We start from the raw sequence: 12,265 nt of genomic DNA, 5'->3' as shown, positions 1-12,265 counted from the left end.
TTAGGCTGAGCCTATGACAAAAAACAAGCTCTCAGAATTAGTAAGCGGTCGCCGTCTGCATGAATGGCGGAAAGGGAAGCGATTATAGTGTAAAGACCCTTTCATATTCATAAAACGTCACATAGGCTGATCTAGGATCAGGTCCCCCCTGTTAATTTAATCAAATTCATTATGGTCTAAAAGGCCAGACTGATCTTAGAACAGCATTACTGACACTTCATGAATACGGTCTCAGGACTCCTCAATGATCAATGAACTCTTTGTAGTCAGACAGACAGAGCTCCCTCTCAAGTTTGAAAACACTACTGAGGATCCGTTCGATGCAGCTAGCTGTCTGTGACTCTAGATTTGGTTGACACAATCAAAAAGACCAAATCCCAGGAGGATTTCCATGTAAAGTGCTGTAATTATCATATCTCTGTGGAGCAGACAAGACATCTAAACGGATTCACCTCCGTGTTTTCACATGTACATAGATTATGGTCTACGACAAGGCAGGCATTTAATGGCAATGAAGTCAGTGTAAGTACACTCTTATAAAAAAAGGTGCTACCTAGAACCTAAAAGGGTTATTCAGCTGTCCCCATAGGAGAACCCTTTTTGGTTCTAGGTAGAACCATTTATGGTTCCGGGAAGAGCTCTTTTGGTTTCCATGTAGAACCCTCTGTGGACATGGTTCTACATGGAAACAAAAAGGGTTCTACCTGAAACCAAAAAGCGTTCTTCAAAGGGTTCTCCTATGGGGACAGCCGAAGAACCCTTTTAGGTTCTATGTAGCACCTTTTTTTCTAAGAGTGTACAATGGAAGTGTGCTGTATGTCATGTTCTGACCAGTATGAGGGTTATTTTGTTAGTGTAGGCTGGTCAGGACGTGGCAGAGGGTATTTGGTTTATGTGGTTCGGGGTGTGTGTATTATGTAGAGGGTAGTTGATTTATGTATTCCGGGGTTTTTGGTCACCGCTCTGTTAGTCTATTTTCTTTCTAGTTAGTCTGTTTCTATGTTTAGTTAATTGGGTGTGGACTCTCAATTGAAGGCAGGTGTCTAGTTGCCTTTGATTGAGAGTCCTATATATTAGGGTGTGTTTGTATTTGTAATTTGTGGGAGGTTGTCACTTGAATTGCTGTTGTTCGCCTTCAAGTCTGTATTCGTCGTCCATCGTTTTGTTTGTACAAGTGTTTTCATTAAAAAGTTAATTATGGATTTTAATTGTTTGTTGAACCCCCTTATTGATAAGCTTCCCAGTGGTATAGCCTCACTCTCTCCTCAAGCTAAGTCACTTACAGCCATTTGTGATGATCTGGGGTATGCTGATGTTTGGAGAGCTTTTCATCCCTCCAACAGAGAGTTCACTTTTTTCTCTGCACCTCATGGATGTCAGACTAGAATAGATTACTTTTTTATGCCCAGGACGTCAATGCAGTCTGTTTTATCCGCTAGGATAGGAAGCATAGTCATATCTGATCATGCGGAGGTGATCCTGGACATAAAACTCAACGGGGCATTCAATCAGTCAAGACATTGGAGGTTGAATACAACCATTCTTAAAGACCATACATTCACATCATATTTTATTACAGAGTTTAAAGCATTTTTCTCTATTAACTCTCAATCAACAGATAACCCCTCACTCCTTTGGGAAACCTGTAAGGCGTACGCCAGGGGTCTGATTATGTCATACGCAGCCACTAAGAGGCGGAAAAAGCGTGAAAAGCAAAAAACACTAGAGGGTGAATTGGGAACTAAAGAGAAGGACTACATTAAAACTCCCACTCCTGCCCTATTAAAGGAAATAGCAGTCATTAGATCAATGCTGGACTCCCTCCTAACACAGGACGCTGAAAAGAAAATGAGATTTGTCAAGCAAAAGCTATATGAACATGGCGATAAGCCAGGAAAGTACTTGGCGAACCTAGCTAAAAAGAGAGCTGACTCACAGTCAATTGCGGCTATTACTGATTCTGATGGCAATCATATATATGAAAATAAATTGATAAATGACTCATTTAAGACATTTTATGCAAATCTTTACGCCTCAGAACTGCCAAATGACGCACCCAAGTTAATGGAGAACTTCTTTTCTAAGATTGAGCTCCCTACTATCTCCGAAGAACAGAAGTCTCTCCTTAATGCCCCTATTACTGAGGAAGAGATAATGTCCGCAATTAAGAATCTGCAAAATGGTAAGGCCCCAGGACCGGACGGGTTTTGTAGTGAGTTCTATAAAGAGTTCCATGGCCTGATCCTTGAGCCATTGCGTGATATGTTTAACCACTCATTTTCAAATGACCAGCTCCCCCAAACGCTGCGAGAAGCCAACATATCACTTATTCTCAAAAAGGGAAAATGTCCGGAGTCTTGTTCCTCGTACAGACCAATTTCCCTTCTGAATGTGGATAGAAAATTGCTTTCTAAAATTCTAGCCACAAGATTAGAGGACTCACTGCCACTGATTGTGAAAGGAGACCAAACCGGCTTCATTAAGGGATGTAGGTCATGTAACAATGTCAGACGGCTCCTTAATGTAATTGAAGTCTACCAACAAAGTGCTATGGATGGTCTTGTGCTCTCCCTAGATGCTGAGAAAGCATTTGATCGTGTGGAGTGGTCTTACCTATTCTTTGCTCTAAATAAATTTGGTCTGGGGGACAACTTTATAAAATGGGTGAAAGTTTTATATGATGATCCTCAGGCTGCTGTCCTTACTAATGGACTACGGTCAAATAGCTTCTCTATACACAGAGGTACCAGACAGGGCTGTCCTCTGTCCCCCCTCCTATTTGCACTTGTTATGGAACCACTGGCCGAGGCCATCAGGGTAACGCCTGCTATACAGGGGCTGCTCATTGGTGATGTTCACCATAAAATAAGCTTGTATGCTGATGATGTCCTGATATTTATTTCTAATCCCGAGACTTCAATCACATCTCTGATTAACACTATTGAGTTATTCAGCGAATTCTCAGGCTACAAGATTAACCTAACTAAATCAGAGGCTATGCCACTTGGTAACCTTCACTCTGTACCTAACACTTCTCCCCCCTTCCCTTTTAAATGGTCTCCCTCAGGTTTTACGTATCTGGGTATATTTGTAACTCCTAAATTCCAACAAATGTACAAAGCCAATTTTGTTCCCTTGTTTGACACAATAAGACAGGATCTGGAGCGCTGGAACTCGCTTCCGATTTCATGGTTGGGTAGAATATCCCTCTTGAAAATGAACATTTTACCTAGGCTACTTTACCCAATCCAAATGATCCCAGTATTACTCTCCAATAAGGTAATAAAGGATGTAAATGGATGGCTAAGTTCCTTTATATGGAGTAAACGCAAGCCAAGACTTAAGATGGCAATATTGCAGCTGCCAAATTCTATGGGTGGCTTGGATCTACCCAATATCAGGCTCTATCAGTGGTGTGCCCACCTATGTTATATCTCAGACTGGATCACAAACGATGACTCCTCTATTTGGTTAGACATTGAGACTTCTCTTTCAAAATACCCTTTACAGGACCTTTTGTTTCTCACAAGTTTCAAGTCTGTAAAAGATCGCTGTAACAACCCCATTACACTTAACACACTCAAAGTATGGAGGTCAGTTCAACGTTTCCTGGGAAGGTCCAAACTAACCTCTGCTCTTACCCCAATTCTTAACAACCCAGATTTTGTCCCAGGATTGCTGGATGCTGGCTTTAACGTTTGGCTTAATAAGGGCATACGCAGACTAAATGACTTATTTGCGGATAAGATTTTATTGTCATTTGAGCAGATGGTCGAGAAATATCAACTCCCAAAGCAGGACTTTTTCCGTTTCCTACAAGTAAGACACTATATTCTGAAGAGCACCACCTTAATTGGTAACCCTGATATGTCTGTCATTGAAAGAATGCTTTTTTCCCCACAAAGGAAAATGTCTGTAAGTCTGTTTTATGATGCTTTAAGGTCCTTTTCCGCTGTCGACACACAGAGAGTGAAACAAGTGTGGGAGAAAGAACTGTCTGTTACCATTGACGAAGAGATGTGGGAGGACATTTGGAAATATGCAAAAACAATATCTATATGTAATCGTACTAGAGCAATTCAATTAAGAATAATACACAGATTGCATATATCCCCAAATCGCAGACATGCATTTAGCCCCGCTTCCTCCTCTCCTCAGTGTCTCAAATGTAAAACTGATACAGGCACCCTAACACATTGTTTATGGTCATGTCCCAAAATACAAAGATATTGGTCTGGTGTTCTGCAAGAGATTGAAAAGATCCTAGGGGTCGATCTAGAATTGGACCCAGTTTCTCTACTGTTAGGTCTCCCTAGTAGGCATGTAACTTCTGTGGGTAAGAGGAGGCTTTACAACATCCTCACCTTCGCAGCGAGAAAAAACATACTTTTACAGTGGATTAGTGATAAGGTTCCCTCTATTAAAGATTGGCATAAGATACTATTTGAATGGGTCCCGCTGGAATATCTGACATGTACATTGCACTCTAAGACAGATCAGTTCTACAAAGTATGGGAACCTTACCTAAATTACCTAGAACCTGAAGTATCAGCTATTATGCTGCAAGGATTCTCTTAGAATGGTGATCTATGTATTCCAGAATTACACTGTACGGTCCGTGTGAGGAACTCAACTTCTTGGTTTAAACTGAGCATTTTAATTTATTTATTTATTATGTCTTTATTGTTATTTTTTTTCTGTTTATGTTTGTTTAAAATGTATGTATTGAGGGATGCAATGAGGGGGATGGGGTGAGAGAAGCGGGGAGAGGGAAACGGTGGGTGTGTGTGTACGTGCGTGCATACATACGGATATGTGTAAGCGAGTGCTGTTTTTTTTGCCTTGTCTTTGTTGTTGTATCTCTTAATATGGGTGAAAATTGTGAAACTCCAATAAAAAATACTGTTACAAAAAAAGTTAATTATGAGCACTCAACTCGCTGTGCCTTGGTCCATTCCTGACGACCGTCGTTACAGAGCCTCCCACCAAATCCGGACCAAGCAGCGAACGAAGGAGCAACAGGTGGACGTTGAGGAGAAAAGGGAATTTGAGTTGGACCAACGGGAGAAATGGACATGGGAACAGATTATGGCCGGAGAGGGCCCATGGAAAAAATGGAGCGAAGACCGGGAACGCTACAGGGGAACACGACTGGCTATTAAACCGGAGAGGCAGCCCCAATCATTTTTTTGGGGGGGGCAGACGGGTAGTTTGGCAGGGCCAGGTTTGAGCCGCAAGCCAAATCCCCGTGCTTATTGGGGACAGCCTAGTATTAGTCAGGTCCCGTGCGTTGGAGTGAGGTGCACGGCGTTGAGGCCTAGTATTCACAGGCCGGTGTGCGCAGTACCTGCGCCCCGCATTTGTCAGGGGAAAGCGGGCATCCAGCCAGAAAGGGTGGAGCCAGTACTGCGCTCGAGACCGCCAGTGCGCCTTCACGGTCCAATATATCCTGTTCCCGCTCCACGCACTAGCCCTAAGGTGTGTGTTTCCAGTCTGGCATATCCAGTACCAGCACCACGCATCAGGCTTCCAGTGCGTCAGCCCAGTCCAGTACGTCCTGTTCCCGCTCCACGCACTAGCCCTAAGGTGTGTGTTTCCAGTCTGGCATATCCAGTACCAGCACCACGCATCAGGCTTCCAGTGCGTCAGCCCAGTCCAGTACGTCCTGTTCCCGCTCCACGCACTAGCCCTAAGGTGCGTGTCTCCAGTATGGTACCTCTATTACCAGCACTACGCACCAGGCTTCAGTGCGTCAGCCCAGTCCAGCACGTCCTGTCCATGTTCCTCGTACTAGCCATGTGGTGCGTGTCCTTAGTCTGGCATGTCCTAAGCCAGCCCCACGCACCAGGCCTTCCGGCAACAGTGCCTCATCCAGAACTTCCGGCAACAGTGCCTCGTCCAGAGCTTCCGGCGACAGTGCCCCGGAGAGAGACGGCCCACTGTTCGGAACCAGGTGAGACGGCCCACTGTTCGGAGCCGAGTGAGTCTGGCTACAGTCCAGAACCAAGTGAGTCTGTCTACAGTCCAGAGCTCCTAGAGTCTTCCTACAGTCCAGAGCTCCTAGAGTCTTCCTACAGTCCAGAGCTCCTAGAGTCGTCCTACAGTACAGAGCTCCTAGAGTCACCCTACAGTCCGGGGTCGACAGAGAGGGACATCACTGTAGAGACAGTTTATGAGGGGAGTGAGCCAGGGGTGGAGTGGGGTCTGCGTCCGGCTCCTGAGCCACCTCCTGAGGGGGGAGTATTGGGGTTAGGAGGGGGGTGTTGCAGGAGCACCGTCGGTGACGGTGGCCACCCTCCCTTCCCTCCCATGTACTTTTGGGGATTTATTAGTGTCTTGGGGGTTATTTGTTGTTGGGTTTTTTTGTGTGTGAGGTGCATCCGGGGTCTGCACCTTTGGGGGGGCAGGGGGTAAATGTCACGTTCTGACCAGTATGAGGGTTATTTTGTTAGTGTAGGCTGGTCAGGACGTGGCAGAGGGTATTTGATTAGTAGTAGTAGGGTAGTTGATTTATGTATTCCAGGGTTTTTTGGTCACTGCTCTATGTTAGTCTATTTCTATGTTCTTTCTAGTTAGTCTGTTTCTATGTTTAGTTAATTGGGGTGTGGACTCTCAATTGAAGGCAGGTGTTGTCTAGTTGCCTTTGATTGAGAGTCCTATATATTAGGGTGTGTTTGTATTTGTGGGAGGTTGTCATTTGAATTGCTGTCGTTTGCCTTCAAGTCTGTATTCGTTGTCCATCGTTTTGTTTTGTTTGTATAAGTGTTTTCATTACAAAGTTAATTATGAGCACTCAACCCGCTGCGCCTTGGTCCATTCCTGACGACCGTCGTTACACTGTAGCCGTGCTTGACTCTATTTGACTCTAGAATCTGCACCCTACTGGTTTGAACCTGCAGTCCCAACGTGCTAAAAAGGACACTTTGGAAATTTGGCCCTCTATCTACTTCCCCATAGCAGATACCATAGACTTCTAGTCATTGTGCTAACGCTAGTTAGCATTGGCTCGCGAATCTATCTCACTGACGAAATCTCCTTTAAAGTTAAAGGGATACTTCGGGATTGTGGCAGTAAGGTAGTTTCGCGAGGCAACGCTAACTCTCGTTAGCGCAATGACTAGAAGTCTACGGTATAATTTAATTGTGTTAATCTAATTGTGTCATTATGAACATTATCCGCATTGTAATATTCCATTTTGTGCGACTCATGCCATTATTTCCGTGTGCGCATGCTCAGGCTACACAGAGAAATATCACAGATGATAGGGGAAAGCTCTTGAGTCGCACAAAATAGAATATAACGTTGCGGAAAAAGTTAATAATGACACAACTGCATGTGTACAACATCTAAAGACCTGCATCACTATACTGAGAGTGTTGCCATTTCTGAAAGGACATGTTTGTTGATGTTTTATCTAAGCCCTGACACTGCAGAACGAGCATGAGGAAGTAATAATGATATAATATGTGCCATTTAGTAGACGCTTTTATCCAAAGTGACTGACAGTCATGCTTGTTTACATTTTAAGTGTGTATCACTGGTTGGGGTAAGTTTCTCAAAAACAAGTGAAATTGCTAAAAAAAAGAATCTGGACTCTATAAAGTTAACTTCTCCTTTAAGGCATTTCCTTCTGGAGACTGATCTCTAGGGTCATTTTCAATTACTTGTTGGAATAATCACTGATCTGACATGACTGGATTGGTGTAACATGCTGTTATGGAACACCTGCTGTCAAATCAATGTTTATTGGTTATGTACACAGATTTGCAGATGCTATCGCAGGTGCAGCGAAATGCTTGTGTGTCTACAGTAGCTCCAACAGTGCAGTAATAACTAGCAATACACAACAATACACACAATCCACAAAGTAAAAAGAAAGAAATTAAGAAATATCAGAACGAACCTTCAGTCTCTACACTATATGACCAAATGTATGTGGACACCTGCTCGTCGAACATCTCATTCCAAAATCATGGGCACTAATATGGAATTGGTCCCTCTTTTGCTGCTATAACAGCCTCCACTCTTCTGGGAAGGCTTTCCACTAGATGTTGGAACATTTCTGCGGAGACCAAAAGAGCATTAGTGAGGTCGGGCACTGATGTTAGGCGATGAGGTCTGGCTCGCAGTCCCAAAGGTGTTCGGATGGGGTTGAGGTCAGGGCTCTGTGCAGGCCAGTCAATTTCTTCCACACCGATCTCGCCAAACCATTTCTGTATGGACTTCGCTTTGTGCTTAGGGTCACTGTCATGCTGAAACAGGAAAGGGCCTTCCCCAAACTGTTGCCACATATTTGGAAGCACAGAATCGTCTAGAATGTCACTGTATGCTATATTGTTAAGATTTCCCTTCACTGGAACTAAGGGTCCTAGCCTGAAACTATGAAAAACAGCCCCAGACCATTATTCCTCCTCCACCAAACTCTACAGTTGGCACGATGCATTGGGGTAGGTAGCGTTCTCCTGGCATCCGTCAAACCCAGATTCCTCCGTCTGACTGCCAGATGGAGAAGCGTGATTAATCAGTCCAGAGAACGCGTTTCCACTGCTCCAGTATCCACTAGTGGCGAGCTTTACACCACTCCAGCCGATGCTTGGCATTGTTCATGGTGAGCTTAGGCTTGTGTGCGGCTGCCCAGCCATGAAAACCCATTTCAGGAAGCTCCCGATGGAAAGTTATTGTCTTGATGTTGCTTCCAGAGGCAGTTTGGAATTCGGTATTGAGTGTTGCAACAGAGGACAGATGATTTATTTTTATACGATACGCGCGTCAGCACTCGGCGGTACCGTTCTGTGAGCTTGTATGGCCTACCACTTCGCGGCTGAGCCATTGTTGCTCCTAGACGATTCCACTTCACAATAACAGTGACCGGGGCAGCTCTAGCAGGGCAGACATTTTATGAACTGACTGGTTGGTAGTCACTGAGCTCTTCAGTAAGGCCATTCTACTGCCAATGTTCATCTATGGAGATTGCATGGGCTGTGTGCTAGATTCTATACACCTGTAAGCAATAGGTGTGGCTAGAAACTTGAAGCACCTTTGGCAGAGACTATAGCATCGAGTCATCTTATGTATGACGCTACAAGCTTGGTACACCTGTATTTGGGGACTTTCTCTCATTTTTCTCTGCAGATCCTCTCAAGCTCTGTCAGGCTGGATGGGGAGCGTTGCTGCACAGCTTTTTTCAAGTCTCTCTGGAGATGTTCGATTGGGTTCAAGTCCGGGCTCTGGCTGGGCCACTCAAGCACATTAAGAGACTTGTCCAGAAGCCACTCCTGCGTTGTCTTGGCTGTGTGCTTAGGATCGTTGCCCTATTGGAAGGTGAACCTTCACCCCAGTCTGAGGACCTGAGCCCTCCGGAGCAGGTTATATTCAAAGATCACGGTGTACTTTTCAACGTTCATCTTTCCCTCGATCCTGACTAGTTTCCCGGTCCCTGCCGCTGAAAAAAAATCCCCACAGCATGGTGCTGCCATGCTTCACCATAGGGATGATGCCAGGTTTCCTCCAGACGTGACGCTTGGCATTCAGGCCAAAGAGTTCAATCTTGGTTTCATCAGACCAGAGAATCTTGTTTCTCATGGTCTGAGAGTCCTTTAGGCGCCTTTTGGCAAACTCCAAGCAGGCTGTCATGTGCCTTTTACTGAGGAATGGCTTCCGTCTGGCCACTCTACCATAAAGGCCTGATTGGTGGAGTGCTGCAGAGATGGTTGTCCTTCTGGAAGGTTCTCCCATCTCCACAGAGAAACTCTGGAGCTCTGTCAGACTGACCATTGGGTTCTTGGTCACCTCCCTGACCTAGGCCCTTATCCCCGATTTCTCAGTTTGGCCAGGCGGCCAGCTCTAGGAACAGTCTGGTGGTTCCAAACTTCTTCCATTTAAGAATGATGGAAGCCACTGTGTTCTGCAGCATTGAAGATCCCCAATAAATGTTTTGGTACCCTTCCCCAGATCTGTGCTGTCTCAGAGCTCTCCGGGCAATCCGGACAATCCTGTCTCGGAGCTCTCCGGGCAATTCCATTGACGTCATGGCTTGGTTTTTGCTCTGACATGCACTGTCAACTGTGGGACCTTATTTTGACAGGTGTGTGCCTTTTCAAATCATGTCCAATCAATTGAATTTACCACAGGTGGACTACAATCAAGTTGTAGAAACATCTCAAGGATGATCAATGGAAACAGGATGCAGCTGAGCTCAATTTAGCGTCTAATAGCAAAGGGTCTGAAAAGGTATTTATGTTTTTATATTTTAATACATTTGCTAAATTTTCAAAAAACCTGTTTTCCTTGTCTTTATTGGGTATTGTTTTTTAATTTTAGAGTAAGGCTGTAATGTAACAAAATGTGGAAAAAGTCAAGGGGTCTGAATACTTTCCGAGGGCACTATATATATTGAGTAGTTACTGTACATAGGATGACCCATGACTAGAACACTGTATAAACACAGTTCAATGACTGTGTCACGTCCTGACCGGCAGAGGGAGTAGTTGTTTAGTATTGTGGTCAGGACGTGGCAGAAGTACTGGGTATGTGTTTGTCTAGTATTTCTGTTTCTATGTTGGTCTGTGTGGCTCCCGATCAGGGACAGCTGGTTATCGTTGTTCCTGATTGGGAGTCATATATTAGGAGTGTGTTTGTCACCTGGTTTTTGTGGGTTGTTTTATTTCGCACTGCTGTTTGTAAGTACATAGCCTGTGAAACTGTCTAGTCGGTCATGTTTATTGTTTTCCCGTGTATGCTTTATTCTAAAGTAATTAAAAGATGAGCATTCATATCCCGGCTGCGATTTGGACTATTCAACACGGCTACACCTGTGACAGACTGTTAGATCAGTGGTTACCTCAAAGAATGGAGGGATGGGAGGAAGTAAGTGAAGAAGGAATAGGGTTGAGGCTTTCCATACCCCCAAATGAATCTAACTAAACGAGCCCTACATCTGGCAGAGCTTACCTTTGTAGTGAGGTGGTGGTGTCTTGTGGAGAAAAATGACGACATGCTTTGTTAACTAAATGCATTTGAAAATACAGTTTTTGGTTTATTTTGTCTGTGGATGTTTCTATGAGAGCCTCAGACTCATCCACCAGAGTGGATCCCAGTGGACTTTCCCTCAGCGTTAGTTCACTCATGTTATGAAATGTTCACACTGCAAGGCTCTCACTACAATATTATCAAAGAAATCACAGAGGCTGGGGCTATATGCCCCCAATGGTCGGCTGGCTGTCTGTGTGCATTGGTGCAAGATGTATTAGCTTCTGAATATCACTACACATGCCATTTTTCTGTGAGAAAATATTGTTAATCGATAGGAATGAATCTCAGATTACTCAACGTGTTACAACATTGTGGCTTTGAAGTGGTCTACGTGGGAGAGGGCCAGTCTGTCTGGGTGAACATGGAAATTATGGAATGGATGTAGCATTGATGAATGTAGAAATAGTCTGGCACCCTGGCTAGCTTTGAAACAGTCTGGCACGGATAAATCAATGCTCAATAAATGAAATGGGGATTTGTTTGGTCCATAACTGCTCCAAATACATACATTCATACTGCGTTTAGGAAACAACAGAAGAAAAACAGCCACTGCTTTATAACACAGAAAAATACAAAATAGCTTCAGGGTCAACTTCTTCTCGAGAATATGTAAGGCACACAAGTTTGAAGGAGGCAAATACGTGACATTTGAAAATGTTTATACTAAAACAACAGCACCTTGAGCATCCGAGAGAGGTAAGTACACACCTTGAACCATAGAGACACAAAAGGCTAATTAAATATGATATTTACTTCAATGCTGTGCCTTGAAATTTTTATCCTCTAAGTGGTGGCTGTACTTCTGTATGTCCTTTCCATGACTGGCTGATGAACCTCAGAAGAACAGCTTCTCGTGTCTACAGGTGCACTCTAATCGAGTGGGCTATGCAATTTTGAGAAGATGGCTGCAGCACCAAGTGGTCTCAGAGCATAGATACAGTGCCTTAATGTATTCCCTGTCCAACAAAAATCTGTAATTTGCCGGTGGTCTAATAATTACTCAGACAACAGAAATAGATCCAAGCATAATGGGTTGCTGCTTGCTGCCTGTGTTCTGCTTGCAGCTCAGTTCATCTCATACTAACTAGATCTCACTGTTTTCATTGCTGGAGGTTCAGTACGATGTATCCTGATGCTTGGTGTTCCTCAAATTGGACTGGGTTGGGAACGGGTTGCAAGACTTGAATATTAGAACACTCAATTTAGAAAATTCCTTCATTTAGATCATCTTGAG

This window comes from Salmo trutta, chromosome 32 (genome assembly GCF_901001165.1).
Source record: "Salmo trutta chromosome 32, fSalTru1.1, whole genome shotgun sequence".
Taxonomy (NCBI): domain Eukaryota; kingdom Metazoa; phylum Chordata; class Actinopteri; order Salmoniformes; family Salmonidae; genus Salmo; species Salmo trutta.
Note: the sequence above shows the minus strand (reverse complement) of the source record.